Genomic DNA, 23,312 nt, shown 5'->3' with positions numbered 1-23,312 from the left:
ACCTGCACGGTTAAGAGCGTCGGCGTAATTTCAGTTTTGTACTTGCTGGCCTCTGAAAACTAACGGAGTTACCGCGTTTCCTACAGCTGTTGACCCCACACGTGTATGGGCGGCACGTTTAATGGCAAGAGGTCGGCGAGTCTTACAGTGCCAGCAGGATGACGTCACCAGGATATTGCTCACACGCCTTCAGCCGTTCTATGATTTATGTTCCGCCTATCAGTATCTATTCTTCAGAATGTATACATTTACATCTGCCTATGTGCTGCCGCCAAAAAGAAATCTACTGATACAAACAGAGACATTAGTCTGAGGATAATATTTATGATAATGTATGTTGGGAGCCTAGCATTGTTTAGAACTGCGTTATGGACTGTGCGAAAACCGGAAAAGAAGATAATTGAAGCTTTTGAGATATGGTGCCACAAAAGGAAGTTGAAATTAAGTGGACGGATAAAATAAGAAACGTGGTGATTCGGCGTAGAACCGGCAATGAGAGGAGTATACGGCAAACAGAAAGAATGAAAGTATGTGTGATAAGTCGTTAGGGACTAAATTCAATGATGCCAGAGGGAGTCGTGGGTGAAGAGATTGGCACAGGAGAGGAATTCCTGGGGGACTACATCAAACCAGTCAGAAGGCAAGCGGAAAAAAAATCTCTAACCCAACTACGATGTGTGCTGAAACAAATATGGTATACAAAAAGTACTTTCTGTCCTCCGTTGGGTGTTGCGCAAATGCAAAATTGCCTAAATTTTTCCCACATTGAAATATGCACGACGTCACCTACGTAGTGACTTAGTTAGCTGCTCATACGGAACTGCTACGTTCGTTTCCCGGTGACCATCTGTCATTTTTCTGTGGTTTTAAGGTCTAAAACGGAGTCTACTCATCATCGTAAGGTAAAATAAGAAGCTGTTCGACTAAATAAGCACTCCGTCTTTAGGCCACGAGTGGCCTACCTGGACCATTCGACCACCGTGTCATCCTCAGTGGAGGATGCGGATAGGAGGGGCGTGGGGTCAGCACACCGCTCTCCCGGTCGTTATGATGGTATTCTTGACTGAAGCTGCTACTATTCGGTCGAGTAGCTCCTCAATTGGCATCACGAGTCAGAGTGGACCCCGAAAAATGGCAACAGCGCATGGCGGCCTGGATGGTCACCCATCCAAGTGCCGACCACGCCCGACAGCGCTTAACTTCTGTGATCTCACTGGAACCGGTGTATCCACTGCGCCAAGGCCGTTACCTTCGACTAAATAAGAGACGTAATTAACACTCACGATGCCGACGACTTACACCACACAATTTATCACTCATGATACACGGTCGTCTTCTTTCAAAAGGCTAAGCCTCGTCTCTGCAGCCATAGCTTCCTGTCTTCGGAAGTTCTCTTCATTTTTATGTATGAAGAACACACCATCCCACCGATCATATTTAAAAAAAAGAATGTTCTCCGCCGTTCCTTCTTTTTCTTTCCTACAATCCCGCCCTCAAAAATGTTTTGTAGAAGAATGTCACGTATAATTCAGTATCCTACGAGTTTTGCTTTTCACTGGCCCGCAACTTTCAGTAGTTCTTCCTTCTCTCCTATTTCCTGCAGAATCACCTCATTCGTTTTTCTGCCACTGCAACTGCTTCTTGTAATTCTCCTCAAGAGCCCCATTTCCGCAGCCTCGAAAGGAGCTTTCTACTCCTCCGTTAACGTCGAGATTTCACGTCCGTAAGTCAGAACATTCCAGCCTAAAATGTTTACAAATCTTTTCTTAGTGTGGAAGACGATGCTCGGTAGAAAGTCTTTCGTATTTTGGAAAGCACTTTGTGATACAGTGAAGACAAAATAAAACTGGCTCGTTTACGCGTGTTATTTATGCCGTCACCCGTCCCAAGCGAAAGTGGCTTCATCAATAAATATCATTAACGGGAGTAATCGGCGATTTGCAGTTATTCAGCAAAAAAATTCCAATTGTATGCCTTCATCTTCTTTTCGGTGTTGAATCCACTATAAAGTACAGGGGCTGTGTAGACGTAGTATACGAAATATTTTGTAAGAGGGGCGTTGAGTAAGTAATGCAACACATTTCTTTTTATGAAAGCAGGTTGGTTTTATTCAGGATCCCGGGACACCATCACATTCCCCACTCTTCTGGCTACAAAATCCTATTATTCAACATAATCTACGTCCAGTGTGACGACTTCGCGCTACCTTACAAGGGGCGCTCGTAAGCCGGCAAGGTAGCACTCCATTGGTCGACGACGCAGCCACCGTCTTGCTGCATCAATAATCTCCCGATCAGCCACATGCTGCTTCCCGTGGAGTGCATACTTCATTGGGCCAGACAGATAGAAGTCCGAAGGTGCGAGATCCTGGCTGTAAGATGGATGAATAAGAACCGCCCAATGAAATTTTGTGAGCTCCTCCCCAGTGCGCAGACTTGTGTAAGGCATTGCGTTGTCATGGAGAAGGGAAGCTCGTTTGCAAGTTGGTGGCAACGAACACGCTGAAGCCGTTTCTTCAGTTCAAAATAGTTCAAATGGCTCTGAGCACTATGGGACTTAACATCTTAGGTCATCAGTCCCCTAGAACTTAGAACTACTTAAACCTAACTAACCTAAGGACATCACACAACACCCAGCCATCACGAGGCAGAGAAAATCCCTGACCCCGCCGGGAATCGAACCCGGGAACCCGGGCGTGGGAAGCGAGAACGCTACCGCACAACCACGAGATGCGGGCGTTTCTTCAGTACATTGAGAATAGCAGAGTACAGTTCCGAGTCGATCATTGCACCGTGAGAGACCCCTTCAGAGGCGCATAACTTTAATGGCTGAGTCTGCGGCTTTGAACTTTATCTTCGGAGAAGAGGTGGTGTTGCGCCACTCTATGGATTGCTGTTTGGTTTCTGCTTCGAAGTGATGAACCCTCGTTTCATTGCCCGTGACGATGTTCGACAAAAAGTCGTTACGATCAGCCACGTAACATGCAAGTGATTCCGCACAGTTGGTCCTTCGTTGCTCTTTAGCGTCTTCTGTCAGGCAGCGATAAGCCCATCGGGCACATACCTTTCAGAAGCCCAACTGGTGTACGACTGTGTCAGCACTACCAAAAGAGATGCGCAGTTGTGCAGCGAGGTGTTTGCTTGTGGTCCGTCGATGACCTCGAATGAGAGTCTCCGCACGTTCCAACACCGCAGGAGTCGCAGCTGTGTGCGGCCTGCAGAAATCTGGAGGTCGGAGAGGTTTGCGCGACCTTGTTGCCATGGTAACAGGTGTCTCGCCCAACGACTCACCGTGCTTTTGTTCACTGAAAGTTCTCCGTAAAGATTCCACAAGCGCCTATGAATATCTGTGGTACTCCGCCGAAAGAAACTCAGTGACAAGCTCTCTACTTGGAACGCACCTCCGCTACAGACGCCATTTTGAAGGCTACGTACGAGTATAGCGCAGCCACCCAACGGGACTTCATGAAACTATAAAGGCTGGTGGGAATATTCCATGACGTTCGACAACAAATCACGCATTTTTTCAACCAAGACTGACCGAGAAAAAAAAATGTTTGCATTACCTATTGAACGCCCTCGTATATGAAACATCGATACTTGTAAAAATTCTACGTGTGCTTGCTGAAGGACTGTGACCTATCAACTGAATGATGCCTCCTACTTCATTCACACTCTGTTCATTTACACCTTCAGATGAAGTATGACCTGACGGGCATGATCCATTCCCACGCAGACACAAATAACCACTTTTTAATTCGGTACTCTTTGGTTAGAAAATCATCTACTGTATTCTCTACGAGCAACAACAACCTTTCCTTTACAAAACCTGTACAGCAACAACTCATCATCATGCTAAGCATTTGTAAACAGGTGCGGCAACCGTAACGATGAAGCAGAAATTGCCAACAAGTCTGAATCACAATGACAATTGAAAAACTCAGTTATGTAAAGTCAAGCACATGTTCATAACTTCACTTTAAACCATTAATGACAATCGGTAAATCCAAAGCAACTGGACTAACAACACGAGAAATGAAAACTTATCTACCTAATCAGCTGTACCTCTGGTAACCATAAAATTTAGACACACATTATACGCAATTTTTCCTTAGAGTTAATCCATACTATCACTTTCTAAAATACTGTTCCTCCTCGAAAACCTTGTACATAGTGGAGAGTAACGGACCTATTGCCGGCCGCGGTGGTCTAGCGGTTCTGGCGCTGCAGTACGGAACCGCAGGACTGCTACGGTCGCAGGTTCGAATCCTGCCTCGGGCATGGGTGTGTGTGATGTCCTTAGGTTACTTAGGTTTAAGTAGCTCTAAGTTCTAGGGGACTTATGACCTAAGATGTTGAGTCCCATAGTGCTCAGACCCATTTGAACCATTTAACGGACCTATTACAATACGGTGATGTACAACGGACGTTAATTTCCTGTCAGACGTTGGCTGTGCTTCCCGAATCCGTGTTGATTCCTTGACATACTATACGCTATATCATAAAATGAGACCATACTTCTACAATGAACTAATGTCAGTGAGACAGGAACTGCCTGCATCATCGTTGTTCCAGCATACTACGGTTAGGCGCTATAGAGAGAGCGGCCGCTTTTTCCACATGTTGTTGTTGTTGTGGTCTTCTGTCCTGAGACTGGTTTCATGCAGCTCTCCATGCTACTCTATCCTGTGCAAGCTTCTTCATCTCCCAGTACCTACTGCAACCTACATCCTTCTGAATCTGCTTAGTGTATTCATCTCTTGGTCTCCCTCTACGATTTTTACCCTCCACGCTGCCCTCCAATGCTAAATTTGTGATCCCTTGATGCCTCAAAACATGTCCTACCAACCGATCCCTTCTTCTAGTCAAGTTGTGCCACAAACTTCTCTGCTCCCCAATCCTATTCAATACCTCCTCATTAGTTACATGATCTACCCACCTTATCTTCAGCATTCTTCTGTAGCACCACATTTCGAAAGCTTCTATTCTCTTCTTGTCCAAACTGGTTATCGTCCATGATTCACTTCCATATATGGCTACCCTCCATACAAATACTTTCAGAAACGACTTCCTGACACTTAAATCTATACTCGATGTTAACAAATTTCTCTTCTTCAGAAACGATTTCCTTGCCATTGCCAGACTACATTTTATATCCTCTCTACTTCGACCATCATCAGTTATTTTACTCCCTAAATAGCAAAACTCTTTTACTACTTTAAGTGTCTTATTTCCTAATCTAATCCCCTCAGCATCACCCGATTTAATTTGACTACATTCCATTATCCTCGTTTTGCTTTTGTTGATGTTCATCTTATATCCTCCTTTCAAGACACTGTCCATTCCGTTCAACTGCTCTTCCATGTCCTTTGCTGTCTCTGACATAATTACAATGTCATCGGCGAACCTCAACGTTTTTACTTCTTCTCCGTGAATTTTAATACCTGCTCCGAATTTTTCTTTTGTTTCCTTTACTGCTTGCTCAATATACAGATTGAATAACATCGGGGAGAGGCTACAACCCTGTCTCACTCCTTTCCCAACCACTGCTTCCCTTTCATGCCCCTCGACTCTTATAACTGCCATCCGGTTTCTGTACAAATTGTAAATAGCCTGCCACCTTCAGAATTTGAAAGAGAGTATTCCAGTTAACGTTGTCAAAAGCTTTCTCTAAGTCTACAAATGCTAGAAACGTAGGTTTGCCTTTTCTTAATCTTTTTTCTAAGATAAGTCGTAAGGTAAGTATTGCCTCACGTGTTCCAACATTTCTGCGGAATCCAAACTGATCTTCCCCGAGGTCCGCTTCTACCAGTTTTTCCATTCGTCTGTAAAGAATTCGCGTTAGTATTTTGCAGCTGTGACTTATTAAACTGATAGTTCGGTAATTTTCACATCTGTCAATACCTGCTTTCTTTGGGATTGGAATTATTATATTCTTCTTGAAGTCTGTGGGTATTTCGCCTGTCTCATACATCTTGCTCACCAGATGGTAGATTTTGTCATGACTGGTTCTCCCAAGGCCATCAGTAGTTCTAATGGAATGTTGTCTACTCCCGGGGCCTTGTTTCGACTCAGGTCTTTCAGTGCTCTGTCAAACTCTTCACGCAGTATCTTATCTCCCATTTCATCTTCATCTACATCCTCTTCCATTTCCATAATATTGTCCTCAAGTACATCGCCCTTGTATAAACCCTCTATATACTCCTTCCACCTTTCTGCCTTCCCTTCTTTGCTTAGAACTGGGTTGCCATCTGAGCTCTTGATATTCATACAAGTGGTTCTCTTCTCTCCAAAGGTCTCTTTAATTTTCCTGTAGGCAGTATCTATCTTACCCCTAGTGAGACAAGCCTCTACATCCTTACATTTGTCCTCTAGCCATCCCTGCTTAGCCATTTTGCACTTCCTGTCAATCTCATTTTTGAGACGTTTGTATTCCTTTTTGCCTGATTCATTTACTGCATTTTTATATTTTCTCCTTTCATCAATTAAATTCAATATTTCTTCTGTTACCCAAGGATTTCTATTAGCCCTCGTCTTTTTACCTACTTGATCCTCTGCTGCCTTCACTACTTCATCCCTCCGAGCTACCCATTCTTCATCTACTGTATTTCTTTCCCCCATTCCTGTCAATAGTTCCCTTATGCTCTTCCTAAAACTCTCTACAACCTCTGGTTTTTTCAGTTTATCCAGGTCCCATCTCCTTAAATTCCCACCTTTTTGCAGTTTCTTCAGTTTCAATCTGCAGTTCATAACCAATAGATTGTGGTCAGAATCCACATCTGCCCCTGGAAACGTCTTACAATTTAAAACCTGGTTCCTAAATCTCTGTCTTACCATTATATAATCTATCTGATACCTTTTAGTATCTCCAGGATTCTTCCAGGTATACAACCTTCTTTTATGATTCTTGAATCAAGTGTTAGCTATGATTAAGTTATGCTCTGTGCAAAATTCTACAAGGCGGCTTCCTCTTTCATTTCTTCCCCCCAATCCATATTCACCTACTATGTTTCCTTCTCTCCGTTTTCCTACTGACGAATTCCAGTCACCCATGACTATTAAATTTTCGTCTCCCTTCACTACCTGAATAATTTCTTTTATCTCGTCATACATTTCATCAATTTCTTCATCATCTGCAGAGCTAGTTGGCATATAAACTTGTACTACTGTAGTAGGCGTGGGCTTTGTGTCTATCTTGGCCACAATAATGCGTTCACTATGCTGTTTGTAGTAGCTAACCCGCACTCCTATTTTTTTATTCATTATTAAACCTACTCCTGCATTACCCCTATCTGATGTTGTATTTATAACCCTGTAATCACCTGACCAAAAGTCTTGTTCCTCCTGCCACCGAACTTCACTAATTCCCACTATATCTAACTTTAACCAATCCATTTGCCTTTTTAAATTTTCTAACCTACCTGCCCGATTAAGGGATCTGACATTCCACGCTCCGATCCGTAGAACGCCAGTTTTCTTTCTCCTGATAACGACGTCCTCTTGAGTAGTCCCCGCCCGGAGATCCGAATGGGGGACTATTTTACCTCCGGAATATTTTACCCAAGAGGACGCCATCATCATTTAATCATACAGTAAAGCTGCATGTCCTCGGGAAAATTTTTCCACATATCCTACGCAAATTGTGTATTTCCATCGCGACTTGAAATGATTTTCTATTCCTATTTCCTATTCCTCACTCATTTGTGTCATTTTAGCACATTTGCAGCCGAAACTTAGGTTTCCTCGGTGGAGCAGTTTTAGAAGACAACATTTTTAACATTTCTTAATTTATTTTATCATCTTCCGTTTCGTATTGTATCATGATCAACGAGCATCTCGACTGATGGCTTTGTTCCATTGACTGTTACGTACAACTTTTTAGAGCATATTACAGGTGGCAGATACGATACGGCTTTAAAGTAAAAAAAAAAAAAAAAAAATGGTTCAAATGGCTCTGAGCACCATGGGACTCAACTGCTGTGGTTATCAGTCCCCTAGAATTTAGAACTACCTAAACCTAACTAACCTAAGGACATCACACACATCCATGCCCGAGGCAGGATTCGAACCTGCGACCGTAGCGGTCGCGCGGTTCCAGACTGTAGCGCCTAGAATCGCTCGGCCACTCCGGCCGGCCCTTAGGAATTCACACACATTTGAGCAACTTTATATAGATCGGAGTAGCGGTAAATGCGGTTTTCAGGTTCTGCATTTCTGTCAATAGCTATTTACTTGACAGGATTGGTCCAGGTAGAACACGCCTCCATTTTGTGGCAACCACTTCTTGGTGTTTCATTCTGGCTCAAAGTTAGGTCTTAATAGTTTTAATTTATTTTCTCCTGACCAGAGGATCACTCTGGTATGACTTGTTTGGAACCCATCCACTGTATGGGAATCCGGCTGTTTTATTCTATGACATACCGCTTTTAGAGGTATTTTTTCTGACGGACAACGAATGCTGAGTAAAATTGTTTCGTGCTTTTCCACTCTGATGCTTTAGTTATGTGAGTATTAACATTTTGATATTCTCATGTAGAAGTTTTTAATATTTTAAAACTTTTATTTTAAATCTTAAAATAATTTACCATACCAGTGTACAGCTCATAGGCGTTATTCGTTCTGGATTTATTGTTACACATATGTTCACCTGAAAATGTGGCTTTTAGTGCCACGAAAACGGTAGTGTTCCAGTAAGAAAGGACCAAATACAGCTGAGGCGGTTTACTAGCAACCAAGATAACTGCACAAAGAGTTCCGCATTTTTTCAACCGAAATTTGCCGAGAAAACAAATGTGTGTTGCAAAAAATGGTTCAAATGGCTCTGAGCACTATGCGACTTAACTTCTGAGGTCATCAGTCGCCTAGAACTTAGAGCTAATTAAACCTAACGAACCTAAGGACATCACACACATCCATGCCCGAGGCAGGATTCGAACTTGCGACCGTAGCGGTCGCTCGGCTCCAGACTGTAGCGCCTAGAACCGCACGGCCACACCGGCAGGCTATGTGTGTTGCATTACTTATCGAAAGCCCCTAGTAGATTGTACCGCTATTTTCTTTCTCCAAGGGTGGTTTGAAAAGTTCTCGGAACGGAATAGAAAAAAAAGTACTTACATCACTGAAACTTTTTTTATTTTTCCTGGTAGATTAATGCACTTGGTCCATCGATGTACTAGTGCCTTGATCCCATCTCAAAAATGGTTTCCTCCAGGCCAGCAAAATAGTTGCCAACTCCGGCTATCAATTCTTCGTTTGAAATGAATCTTCGTCCACCAAGAAAAATTTTCAGTTTTGGTTAAGAGATGGAAGTCTGACGGAGCCATATCAGGTGAATAAGGCGGGTGTGGCAACAATTCATACATTAGTTCGCGTAATTTTGCCATGGCGACGGCACATGTGGACGAGCGCGCATTCTCTTGATGGAAAACGACTTTCTTCCTTGCTGAACCTGGCCTTTTTTTCGCGTATCTTTTGTTGCGATTTGTCCAGGAGGTAAACATAGTATTCTCCAGTAATTGTTTTCTCAGTCGGGAGAGAATCTGCAAACAGAATCCCATTCGCATCCCAGAATACTGATACCATGACCTATGCCACCGAACGATTTGTTTTTGCTTTCTTTGGTGGCGGAGAATCAGCACGTTTCCACTGCTTTGACTGTTGTTTTGTCTCTCGCCAAATTTGATCTGTGGTCACAAACCAGCGCAAAAAATCTTGTTTGTCTCTCCTAAAACGGACCGAACATTGTCCCGATATCTCCATTCTGATGCGTTTTTGATCCAGCGTCATGAATCGCGGCACCCATGTTACAAATAGTTTTTTTTTCATTTCTAATTCTTCAGCTAAAATGTGATAGACCCTTTCAGAAGACATCTGGCAAGCGCTAGCAATTAGACGCGCTTTCAATCGGCGATCCTCCATGACCATTTTGTGTACTTTTCAATAATTATGGAGTAGTGACACATCTTGGCCGACACTGAGCGGATAATTATCTAAGCTCTCCCGACCAAATTTAAATTCATTTGTCCACTTGGCAACAGTTGAATATGGAGGATCAGAGTCCCCAGTGTATTATGGAAATCGGCATGGATGTGCTTTGCTTTCATACTTATCTTTACGATGCACTTAATCACTGCTCGAATCTGGATATTTTTCCCTCTTTCCAAATCAATCGAATCAGCCCTCACAACTAAGTCATCCGCATATGTGAGACTGCTTATTTTGTGTTCACATATCTGAATCTCACTGGCTGGGTGAGATTAAGATATGTGAAACACAAAATAAGCAGTCTCGCATATGCGGATGACTTAGTTGTGATGGAAGATTCGATTGAAAGTTTGCAAAGTAATATTTCAGAGCTAGATCAGAAATGTAAGGACTATGGTATGAAGATTAGCAACTCCAAAACTAAAGTAATGTCAGTGGGAAAGAGATGTAAACGGATTGAGTACCAAATAGGAGGAAGTAAATTAGAACAGGTCGTAACGGAATATATTAAAGGCTTTACTTTACCGAAGTATGCGATACCCTCCAAATTCAACCAGCTTAACGAGTATTTATGATTATAGAAAAGTTATTGTGTATGTTAACAATGATTGCACAACATGTCTCCATAAACAGTCAACCCATTAAATTATACTGAATAACTGACCCACACAAAAGTTAATATCACTTGCTCACTGATACAGCAAATGTCATCATGTAAAAACACTAAGTTCATCTTAAATAATTAATATGAAGTACGACAAATAGTGGCCAACTTAGGTATTTTGGATCTCCTTAAATAAAAATCACCCAGTGAAACCTATTTGTTCACTAGGAGCGTTTTCACTCAGTATTCACGTAAACACTCCTATTTTAGACGAAAACCAATGTAATTCTTAATAATTCATGTTATTTACTTATTTATGCAAATTAGAGGAGTCAATTGACAAACTTCTAAAAAACGGCCTTTTTGTAACAAAGAATTATCCTTTCAAGTCAATAAATCTGTCTGTCATTTTAATAACCTGTTAAATTATGTCACTCGATGTAAATTAATAACTTTTCTGCACAAATTACGATAACAGATGTACATGTGACTTATAAACTATATCTCTTTTTAGTACTTCTTTGACAAGGGTATAAATACAAGCAGCAAGAAGGGTCGGGAGCGCAGTCGGAATGTCACTTTGGTAAAGTGAGTATGTGTGTTATTGTTCGAGGTGGATAAACAATGCAAAGAACATGTAAAAGAAGTACTACTTTGTGTTGTGTCATTGTCTTTGGTGGACAGTGGAATTAAGATGGCCACCAGAGTAATAAATATTTGAAGTTTAAATATTTGTTGGTTTCGCTCGTTATTTATCATCAAAAGCACATAAAGAACACGGGACCTCATCTTTTTATCCCTAGACAATCAGATTTACATCCAGCATCAACATCGAGACACAGCAGCGATCCAGCAAGCAGCAGTGATTACTACAATGCATTTTAATGGTGCCAACCTAACATCAAGTGCTAACAAGCTCCGTAAATGGGAGTGAAATAGTGCGATTATAGCAATATCTACGACTAGGCGACCATTATAAGGTGGATGGTTTCAAGTACTTAGGATGCAGATTCTCACAGGATGGCAACATAGTGAAAGAACTGGAAGCGAGGTGTAGCAAAGCTAATGCAGTGAGCGCTCAGCTACGATCTACTCTCTTCTGCAAGTAAGAAGTCAGTACCAAGACAAAGGCATCTGTGCACCGTTCAATCTTTCGACCAACTTTGTCGTATGGGAGCGAAAGCTGGGTGGATTCAGGTTACCTTATCAACAAGGTTGAGGTTACGGATATGAAAGTAGCTAGGATGATTGCAGGTACTAGTAGATGGGAACAATGGCAGGAGGGTGTCCACAATGAGGAAATCAAAGAAAAACTGGGAATGAACTCTGTAGATGTAGCAGTCAAGGCGAACAGGCTTAGATGGTGGGGTCATGTTACACGCATGGGAGAAGCAAGGTTACACTAGAGACTCGTGGGTTCAGCAGTAGAGGGTAGGAGGAATTGGGGTAGACAAAGGAGAAGGTACCTGGATTCGGTTGAGAATGATTTTGAAGTAATAGGCTTAACATCAGAAGAGGCACCTATGTTAGCACTGAATAGGGGATCATGGAGGAATTTTATAAGGGGGACTATGCTTCAGACTGGACGCTGAAAGGCATAATCCGTCTTAAATGATGATGATGATGATACAAATCAGTATTACAGAGTCAGATCACCGGCACAGCTCTCTTCCAAGAGCGCTGACGTGGCACGTGTTTACAGGCGACAGTCCAATGAATATCACGTGAACAACTCGTTGCGCTAGTGTTGACCTCTAGTGGTGATTCCGAGAGGTTTTTACACCACCCTCGTAATAACTCTCTGTCATAGCTGATATCTGAGAGACAGAGAGCGTTGCTCTAGATACGCATTAGAACGTAGAAAGTCCTCGGTGAGTCAGTCGCATGACCCCCTACAGGCACCGTGGAGTAGGCGGCTGTCACAACAATGTGACTGTGAGTGAAGGGGTGCAGGCATTATGCGGCCCCAGATCAGAGAAAGCGGGGCCGCTCCGGTACGCCGTGGAACCGCTTACTCCCAGCCGTTAAGAGCCACTTGCTGGCAATCGCTGCGCACTGCACATACGGGCTGCCATATGTGTACCGACGGCTGTTGTTCCCACTCGTGCCATCTACATCTACATCCATACTCCGCAAGCCGCCTGACGGTGTGTGGCGGAGGGTATCTTGACTACCTCTATCGGCTCTCCCTTCTATTCCAGTCTCTTATTGTTCGTGGAAAGAAAGATTGTCGGTATGCCTCTGTGTGGGCTCTAATCTCTATGATTTTATCCTCATGGTCTCTTCGCGAGATATACGTAGGAGGGAGCAATATACTGCTTGACTCCTCGGTGAAGGTATGTTCTCGGAACTTCAACAAAAGCCCGTGCCGAGCTACTGAGCGTCTCTCCTGGAGAGTCTTCCACTGGAGTCTATCTATCATCTCCGTAACGCTTTCGCGATTACTAAATGATCCTGTAACGAAGTGCGCTGCTCTCCGTTGGATCTTCTCTACCTCTTCTATCAACACTATCTGGTACGGATTCCACACTGATGAGCAGTATTCAAGCAGTGGGCGAACAAGTGTACTGTAACCTACTTCCTTTGTTTTCTGATTGCATTTCCTTAAGATTCTTCCAATGAATCTCAGTCTGGCATCTGCTTTACCGACGATCAACTTTATTTGATCATTCCATTTTAAATCACTCATAATGCCTACTCCCAGATAATTTATGGAATTAAATGCTTCCAGTTGCTGACCTGCTATATTGTAGCTAAATGATAAGGATCTTTCTTTCTATGTATTCGCAGCACATTACACTTGCCTACATTGAGATTCAATTGCCATTCCCTGCACCATGAGTCAATTCGTTGCACATACTCCTGCATTTAAGTACAATTTTCCATTGTTACAACCTCTCGATATATTACACCATCATCCGCAAATAGCCTCACTGAACTTCCGATGTTATCCACAAGGTCATTTATATATATTGTGAATAGCAACGGTCCTACGACATTCCCTTGCGGCATACCTGAAATCAGTCTTACTTCGGAAGACTTCTCTCCATTGAGAATGACATGCTGCTTTCTGTTATCTAGGAACTCGTCAATCCAATCACACAACTGGTCTGGTAGTCCATATGCTCTTACTTTGTTCATTAACCGACTGTGGGGAACTGTATCAAACACCTTCCGGAAGTCAAGAAACACGGCATCTACCTGTGAACCCGTGTCTATGGCTCTCTGAGTCTGGTGGACGAATAGCGCGAGCTGGGTTTCACACGATCGTCTTTTTCCAAACCCATGCTCATTCCTACTGAGTAGATTTCTAGTCTCCAGAAAAGTCATTATACTCGAACGTAATAATTGTTCCAAAATTCTACAACTGATCGACGTTAGAGATATAGGTCTACAGTTCTGCACATCTGTTCGACGTCCCTTCTTGAAAACGGGGATGATCTGTGCCCTTTCCCAATCTTTTGGAGAAAGACGAAGGTAATGAGAAGTAGTAGAAATGAGAACAGCGAGAAACTTAATATCAGGATTGATGGTCACGAAGTCAATGAAGTTAAGGAATTCTGCTACCTAGGCAGTAAAATAACCAATGACGGACGGAGCAAGGAGGACATCAAAAGCAGACTCGCTATGGCAAAAAAGGCATTTATGGCCAAGAGAAGTCTACTAATATCAAATACCGGCCTTAATTTGAGGAAGAAATTTCTGAGGATGTACGTCTGGAGTACAGCATTGTATGGCAGTGAAACATGGACTGTGGGAAAACCGGAACAGAAGAGAATCGAAGCATTTGAGATGTGGTGCTATAGACGAATGTTGAAAATTAGGTGAACTGATAAGGTAAGGAATGAGGAGGTCCTACGCAGAATCGGAGAGGAAAGGAATATGTGGAAAACACTGATAAGGAGAAGGGACAGGATGATAGGACATCTGCTAAGACATGAGGGAATGACTTCCATGGTACTAGAGGGAGCTGTAGAGGGCAAAAACTGTAGAGGAAGACAGAGATTGGAATACGTCAAGCAAATAATTGAGAACGTAGGTTGCAAGTGCTACTCTGAGATGAAGAGGTTAGCACAGGAAAGGAATTCGTGGCGGGCCGCATCAAACCAGTCAGTAGACTGATGACCAAAAAAAAGAAAAAGGAAAAAAACGCTCTTCTAGAGACCTACTGTACACCGCAGCAATAAGGGGGGCAAGCTCCTTCGCGTGCTCTGTGGAAAGTCGGACTGGTATCCCATCAGGTCCAGCGGCCTTTCCTCTTTTGAGCGATTCTAATTGTTTTTCTATCCCTCTGTCATCTATTTCGATATCTACCATTTTGCCATCTGTCCGACAATCTAGAGAAGTTCAAATGGTTCAAATGGCTCTGAGCACTATGGGACTTAACTTCTGAGGTCATCAGTCCCCTAGCACTTAGAACTACTTAAACCTAACTAACCTAAGGACATCACACACACCCATGCCCGAGGCAGGATTCGAACCTGCGACCGTTGTGGTTGCGCGGTTACGGACTGTAGCGCCTAGAACCGCTCGGCCACCTCGGCCGGCAATCTAAAGAAGGAACTACAGTGCAGTTTTCCTCTGTGAAACAGCTTTGGAAAAAGACATTTAGTATTTCGGCCTTTAGTCAGTCATCCTCTGTTTCAGTACCATTTTGGTCACAGAGTGTCTGGACATTTTGTTTTGATCCACCTACCGCTTTGACATAGGACCAAAATTGCTTAGGATTTTTGCCAAGTCATTACACAGAACTTTACTTTGGAATTCGTTGAACGCTCTCGCATAGCCCTCCTCACACTATATTTCGCTCCGTGTAATTTTTGTTTGTCTGCAAGGCTTTGACTATGTTTATGTTTGCTGTGAAGTTCCCTTTGCTTCCGTAGCAGTTTTCTAACTCGGTTGTTGTACCACGGTGGCTCTTTTCCATCTCTCACGATCCTGCATGACACATACTCAGCCAACGCATATCATACGATGGTCCTGAACCTTGTGCACTGATCCTCTATACTATCTGTACTTGAGATAAAACTTTTGTGTTGAGCTGTCAAGTACTTCGAAATCTGCTTTTCGTCACTCTTGCTAAACAGAAAAATCTTCCTGCTCTTTTATTATTTCCATTTACGGCTGGAATCACCGATGCTGTAACCACGTTATGGACGTCGTTCCACACGACCGTGTCTCCAAGGTGCGTGGGTTGTGTAGGAGAGAGCGGAAGAGTAAAAGTAACACGTCTCAAAGCGTGACAGAGCGCTATTTACTTCACGCGCTGAGACAATATGTCAAACCGGCGCGCCGTACCGAAGTAGTTCAGAAACTGCACTCGTACTCGGGTGGACGGTGATTCAAATCCGCCTCCAGCAGTCCAGATCTACAAGGGGTGACCAAAAATATGGGAATACCAGAGACGCAACACATTACTGTGCCTAATAGGGTGCAGGAAAACCCTTGGCATTCAAAACAGTTCTCAATCGGTATGGACAAATGAAGGTCCTGTACGAATAGCGTAAGACGTTACGATGAACTCCAGGAAACAGGAGCGCAATAAAACTCTGAAAGCTGCGGAAAGCAACAAATAATTAGAAAAGTTTTACGAGCGTAGCACACTACATCACCGAGTAACAGAACAAACTGTTTCAGTGAATAAAAAAAAAAGTTAAGTGTCTCAGTAAGTAGAGAACTGAATGGCTGCAGTGACATCTGAGCCGTTAACGCTTGAGTAACAGCAGTAAACAGGTCGTAACTGGAATAATAAACCGGATGCAAGCCGTGATTGACTGTTAGAAAATGAAACAATAACACCAATAAAATGTGTTAAGAGAGGGCAACTAAAAAAAACAGTTCTAAACCACTACCTTGTCAACGGCCTTGCCGCAGTGGTAACACCATTTCCCGTCCGATCACCGAAGTTAAGCGCTGTCGGACTGGGCTAGTACTCGGATGGGTGACCATCCAGTGTGCCGAGCGCTGTTGGCAAGCGGGGTGCACTCAGCCCTTGTGAGGCGAACTGAGGAGCTACTTGATTGATAAGTAGCGGCTGCGGTCTCGTAAAATGACATACGGCAGGGAGAGCGGTCTGTTGACCATATGCCCCTCCATATCCGCATCCGGTGACGCCAGTGGGTTGAGGATGACACGGCGGCCGGGCGGTACCGTTAGACCTTCATGGCCTGTTCTGGCCGAGTTTAGTTTAGTTTTAAACCTCGAACGGACTGGCTACTGCACTGGTTTACTGCTGTATGACGTTGATCATCAACTTCTATTCGACTCACTGCTGCTTCAGCTCAAGCGTTGAAGAATCCCGGGTCAACCTAGCGAGGTTATTTTACGACAGAGGTGAGCACCTAAAGCAAGTGGACAAAAAAAAAAAGGAAAAACTTTAAACCAACACATTAATATGCCCAATACGGTGCAGAAAACCCCGTTGGCATTCAGAATGCTTCCAGTCGTCCCCCAATGGATTAATAAGGTCTTTTTTCGTTTTCAAGGGAATCTTACACCATTCTCAGTTCAGGCAACAATAATGTAAATGGATAGCGATCACTCCCACTTCCCTTAAATGGTTGAAATGGCTCTAAGCACTATGGGATTTAACATCTGAGGTCATCAGTCACCTAGATTTAGAACTACTTAAACCTAAGGACATGACACACATATATGCCCGAGGCAGAATTCGAACCTCGCGACCGTAGCTTGCGCGTGGACACTTCCCTTCAAATTACTCCACAAGGGCTCGGTAATACTCAGATCTGGTGACCGTTGAGGTCATGGGGCGTGCCACACTTTATCCTCAAGCTTACAAAACAGTCCTGCGGCGTGAGTAGGCTCCCTTCGAACAGAGCATAGCCTTTGGGAAACAAATATTGTACCATGGAGTAGGCCTGATCAGACAAAATGATGGCATAGTCCTTAGCAGTAACGCGATCTTGCAGAGTTACCACGGGGCCCATGGAATACGAAGGCATGGCTGCTCAAATCGTCACCGAGTCCCCTCCATGTTTCATCCTCGACAGCAAGCAATCTGAATGGTAGGCTTGTGCCGACGGTACGTACATTCGGCCAGATGTTGCAAACAGTACGAAACAAGTCTCACCCTACCAAATGACTTCTTTCCATTACTCTACAGTCCAGAATTGTGACTTCTGCTCCATGTTCTCGTGTTGCGAGCATTTGTATGATGAATGATTTTAGAATCCAGCTCGTCCTGCAGTTAGGAGCATACGTGGAATCCTTCGTGTTGTTTTGGTGCTGGCAGGTTTCGCAGTGCGCCATTCAGTTCTACAGTGAGTTTTGCACCTGCTGTCCTGTTATTTTTTTCTCATTCCACTTGAATGAACCTCTGTCACAGCCACTCGACAAAAAATTTCGTCCGCGTCGTGACTTAGCGCATGATGTTTCTCTGGTTTCCCTGTATTCGGTGTATATTTTCGATACGGTGCTTCTCAAAACACCAAACACTTCGGCTAATTTGGTTACGTAAGGAGTCACCGTACGAGCACCAACAATTTTCGCTAAATCTAACTCACTCAGCTCCGACATAACGCCGGCCGAGGTGGCCGAGCGGTTCTAGGCGCTTCAGTCTGGAACCACGGGGCTGCTACGGTCGCAGGTTCGAATCCTACCTCGGGCATGGATGTGTGTGATGTCCTTAGGTTAGTTAGGTTTAAGTACACTGCTGGCCACCGTAAATGCAACACCCTGAAGGAAGCATCCGAATCAAGTGAAATTTACACCATGGGTTTGCAGCGATGAGATATGCAACTGATTAGAATTTCAGCGCAGACGCACATCACGCGCGCCTGTGGCGCCACCTCATAGCGCCATTTAAGGCTTGGCGATTTCGACGAGTGTACGTTCGGCACGTGTGTTTACCTTGTGGTTGTTTCACAAGACGATCAGTTATGCCTCGTAGACAACAGCGAACATCGTTTGATCAAGTATCCGAGTTCAACAGAGGAAGGATAGTGGCTTACCTAGATTGTGGATTATCATACAGAGAAATCGCTAGTCGTGTTGGACGAAACCAAACAACTGTAATGCGGATATGTGACCGCTGGATGCAGGAGGGTACGACGGCCCGATGTGGTCGATCGCATTCACCTCGGTGCACCACTGCACGTGCTGATAGGCAAATTGTGCGCATGGCAGTGACGGATCGCTCAGTGACATCCCGAACCATAGCACAGCACATTGCGTCTGTAACGCATCATCCAGTGTCTGCGCGTACCATTCGACGCCGTTTACAGCAGAGTGGTCTGTCCGCAAGACGTCCATTGCTTCGTCTACAATTGACGCAGAACCACAGACGTCTCCGTCGCCAATGGTGTGATGACAGACGGATGTGGACGGCAGAATGGAATGACGTTGTCTTTACTGACGAGGCACGCTTCTGTCTGCAGCACCACGATGGTCGGATTCGAGTGTGGAGACACCGTGGAGAGAGGATGCTGGACAGCAGCATTGTGCACCGCCACACTGGTCTAGCACCGGGTATTATGGTATGGGGCGGTATTGGATATTACTCTCGCACGCCTCTAGTACGCATTGCCGGTACTTTAAATAGCCGGCGCTACATATCCGAGGTGCTGGAGCCAGTTGTCCTTCCTTACTTTCAGGACTCGGCCACAGCCATATTTCAACAGGATAATGCGCGACCACACGTAGCACACATTGTCCAAAGGTTCTTCGTCAATAACCAGATTGAATTGCTTCCCTTGCCGGCACGCTCTCCGGATATTTCGCCGATAGAAAACATGTGGTCCATGGTTGCTCAACGAGTGACCAAGATTACATCCCCAGCTGCCACACCAGATGATCTTTGGCAACGTGTGGAAGCTGCTTGGGCTGCTGTACCCCAGGAACACATCCAACGTCTCTTTGACTCAATGCCGAGACGTGTGGCAGCGGTGATCTCCAACAATGGCGGCTACTCTGGCTACTGATTCTGGCAGGAACCACATGTCACAGACGTCTGTAAACGTAATCATTTGATACTTGGTCAACATGTTATCTACAAAATAAATTTTGTTGTGCTACCTCTTGTCTTTCTTGGTGTTGCATTTACGGTGGCCAGCAGTGTAGTTGTAAGTCTAGGCGACTGATGACCTGATATGGTAAGTCCCATAGTGCTTAGAGCCATTTGAACCATTTTTATGCAGCTGTTGTCCTCTTATTTTTGTCTAATTCCACTTGAATGAACCTGTGTCACAATCACTCGACAAAAAATTTCGTCCGCGTTGTGACTTAGCGGATGATGTTTCTCTGCTTTCCCCGTATTCGGTATAGATCGAAACGGTGCTTGTCAAAACACCGAAGACTTCGGCTAATTTGGCTACGTAAGGACCACCGTACGAGCACCAACAATTTGCGCTGATTCTAATTCACTCAGCTCCGACATAATGCACTCTCAACTACATAGATCACTGCTCTGAATTCGACTGACACTTGCAACGTATTGACGGCATTGTACAGTTGCTGTTGGAGGTCAAATACAACAGAGCCCGCTGCAGGCTCGGCTAGCACCTGCATTTGTGTTCAAGCAAGCAGTCCTACAGTGTTTCCTCAGTTCCTGCAGGTTTTACGTGAATCCTTTTGCAAGGGCTCGGCCAGTTTCCTAGCCTGTCCTTTCCCTACTGGGCTGCGTCTCTAACAACTTCGTTGTGGACGGGACGTTAAACCGAACTCTTCCATCTTTTCTTTCCTAGTGCCGTGTTTAAGTTGTAGTCGGACCAACGTATTAACGTTGCTTTTCTACTGGCGTCTGCTTGACTGATACATTGTTTGCGTCAATATGACCAGAACTCTTTTTTATTTTTATTTTTTTACAAATTTCATTGTGGCTTCTAGGCCTGCCATCTTATTGCTTTTTACAGGCTTTAGTGCTCCAGACAGACCTCTTAGCCAGCACCCATGACGACCACCATGAAGCAAAATTACGCTATGCAGATGAGGCTTCGTGCACTGTTGCCCATGCAGCACCATGTAGCTACGTGTAGTTTATAAGTAGGCTGTTTAGGTTTTTTTATTGGCAACGTTACGTAACGGTCTGTGTGAGAATCACTGGCTGTGCTGTGTGCAGTCTGTGGCTGGTTTGCATTGTTGTCTGCCATTGTAGTGTTGGGCAGCGGCAGGTGGATGTGAACAGCGCGTAGCGTTGCGCAGTTGGAGGTGAGCCGCCAGCAGTGGTGGATGTGGGGAGAGAGATGGCGGAGTTTTGAAATTTTTAAAACTCCGCCATCTCTCTCCCCACATCCACCACTGCTGGCGGCTCACCTCCAACTGCGCAACGCTACGCGCTGTTCACAGCCAGCTGCCTAACACTACAATGGCGAGTATTACAACAATGCAAAGCAGCCACAGACTGCACACAGCACAGCCAGTGATTCTCACACAGACTGTTACATAACGTTGCCAATAAAAAAACCTAAACAGCCTACTTACATAGCCCCCATGCTACCCACAAAAAATTTTACAAGTTTTTTTTTGGGCACTGGCCAATACATATTTGTTAAAAATTTTTTTCACAATTACAATAACAAAGAAATCAAGTGCCTTCCGTAGTTTGAATCTTTTATTTAGCTGGCAGTAGTGGCGCTCGCTGTATTGCAGTAGTTCCAGTAACGAAGATTTTTGTGAGGTAACTGATTTGTGAAAGGTATAGGTTAATGTTAGTCAGGGCCATTCTTTTGTAGGGATTTTTGAAAGTCAGATTGCGTTGCGCTAAAAATATTGTGTGTCAGTTTAAGCACAGTCCTGTATAATTGTTCAAAGGGGACGTTTCAAGTTCTTTTGTCAGCTCTTCAGTGTTTTCTGTTATTTACTCACAGCAATTACACTTGCTTTTTAAAGAGAAATACATGATTTTAGAAATGGAAATTGTATGTTTATGGCATGTTTTAAGGCGAGAAGAAAAAGAAAACGGGAAAGAGTAAATATGCAGGGTGTTTCCATAAGAGCGTGCAAAAATGTAGCGGGACACAGAGAGTGCTCCACTGAAGTGAAAATGTGTAAATTGCATGATTTTGAGTTAGTTATGTTTATTTCAGTATAAAATGACACAAAATCATCATCTTCATAAATATTTAGCTCTATATGCGATTGCAGTCTTTATTGGCGTATTCCACTCATGAATTCTTCTCGGGTTATCAGACGAGTGGAGGCGTCGTCTTGTCGCACCGTTTCAATGACTTTCGAACCCGTCATCCCATAATTGACAAAAATAGGTCAGGAACGCTCCGATCTGAAGGCAGCACCATCCGCAGACAGATTGGGTAGCCACCGGGTCTCGAAGCCGGTCCGTGCCGCGCCGCGCTTTTTCAATCAATGGAGTTGTTTGCTGTTTTTGTGAAACAAATGTCACTTCTCCACACACATAGCAAAATCCACTGTTAACACAAACTTGTGGCATTTTTGTTCACTTCAGTAGCAGTAAACTTTAACAACCGGCAGTTAATCTGGAAACAAATGTGCAAAAATTATTACAAGCATTAATAAAGTTGCTGAAGTTGAAGAGGAGGGAGACATAAAGATCACTAAAATTGCTATCAAAATATTTATATCAAAAATATTGCACACAAGTAAGACCAGGAACAACAATATAATCCATTGTTAATAGTTATTATGACTTTGACAAACTATTGCAACATTTGATTTCAAACTTAACATAAAAATCCGTATACAATTATATCACGGTAATAAAACAGTGTAAAATGAAAACTAGAGCTAATTTTGAATTGTCTTTGTCATATTCACGATCAGCACATGAGAAGTGATAGGAATTGACTATTTTCATGTGATTCCCATTTTCATAGTTGCTCAGTGTTTGATGCACGGAACCTGGTATCAGAGAAGTCGGCTTACGGAAGTATGGAAGTAAACTTGACAACCGCTTAATCTAGCATTACTGTTTTCCAGCTTATTTTCAAGTAACATGCGTACAAGTTTACGTGTACTCTGCTGTTTATTTACATGTACATCCTTTATTTCCTGAAAGAAAACAAGGAGAACGAGCCTGATAATTAGGATCTCATGATGCAGGTTTTGTTTACTTTCCTTGTCCCATGCAGAACGTGCTCTGAATCAACGACAAACCTATTGTTTCTGATCGCTATTAAGAGATGTACAGTACAATACGATGGAGCAGTACCACTACAGTATCGAAGAACTCACACATGTACCTTGTGTATGGGGAAGTACGTTGCAGTGCTCTCGCTGCCGAAAGGCTGTACAGGGAACGATTTACTGGCAGACACCATCCGTCACGACGAGTGTTTATTTCTCTCGATCGACGAATGCTGGAGACTGTTTCATTGGAAAGAAGAAACTAGGGACCTGGCAACATGAGGAGCATTCGCCAGACCCGACTTTGAAGAGGAGGTGCTGGAACGCGTTGCAGCGGGCCACACAACAAGTACTCGTACAACAAAAACATCAATATCACCCAAAACGAGTCTATGCAATGCTTGTGACTGACTCTGCACCAAGAGTCGTGTCGTGTCAGTAGTTGCTCCAACAGTGGACTGATTGAGTAGATTTCCTCCAAATCGTGCTGTTTACTGGCGAGGCCTTATTTGAAAGTGATGGTATTTTGAACAGCAGGAACAGCCAAGTGTGGGATGAGGAAAACACTCACGCTGTATTTGAGTCACATCACCAAGCACGTTTCGCTGTGATCATCTGGGAAGGCATTCTAGGCGACAACCTCATTGAACCATATCTTCCAGCTGGCC

The 23,312-nt window shown here is 43.9% G+C and overlaps 1 pseudogene; it reads left to right on the top strand.

Annotated features, from left to right (window-relative positions):
- Positions 1-16,442: 16,442 nt before the first annotated feature.
- LOC126254171 (5S ribosomal RNA) lies at positions 16,443-16,560 on the top strand (annotated as a pseudogene).
- The last annotated feature ends 6,752 nt before the right edge of the window (positions 16,561-23,312 follow it).

Source organism: Schistocerca nitens, chromosome 4 (genome assembly GCF_023898315.1).
Source record: "Schistocerca nitens isolate TAMUIC-IGC-003100 chromosome 4, iqSchNite1.1, whole genome shotgun sequence".
In the NCBI taxonomy this organism is placed as follows: domain Eukaryota; kingdom Metazoa; phylum Arthropoda; class Insecta; order Orthoptera; family Acrididae; genus Schistocerca; species Schistocerca nitens.
The sequence above is the reverse complement of the archived record's forward strand: the minus strand, read 5'-3'. Positions and strand labels throughout refer to the sequence as shown.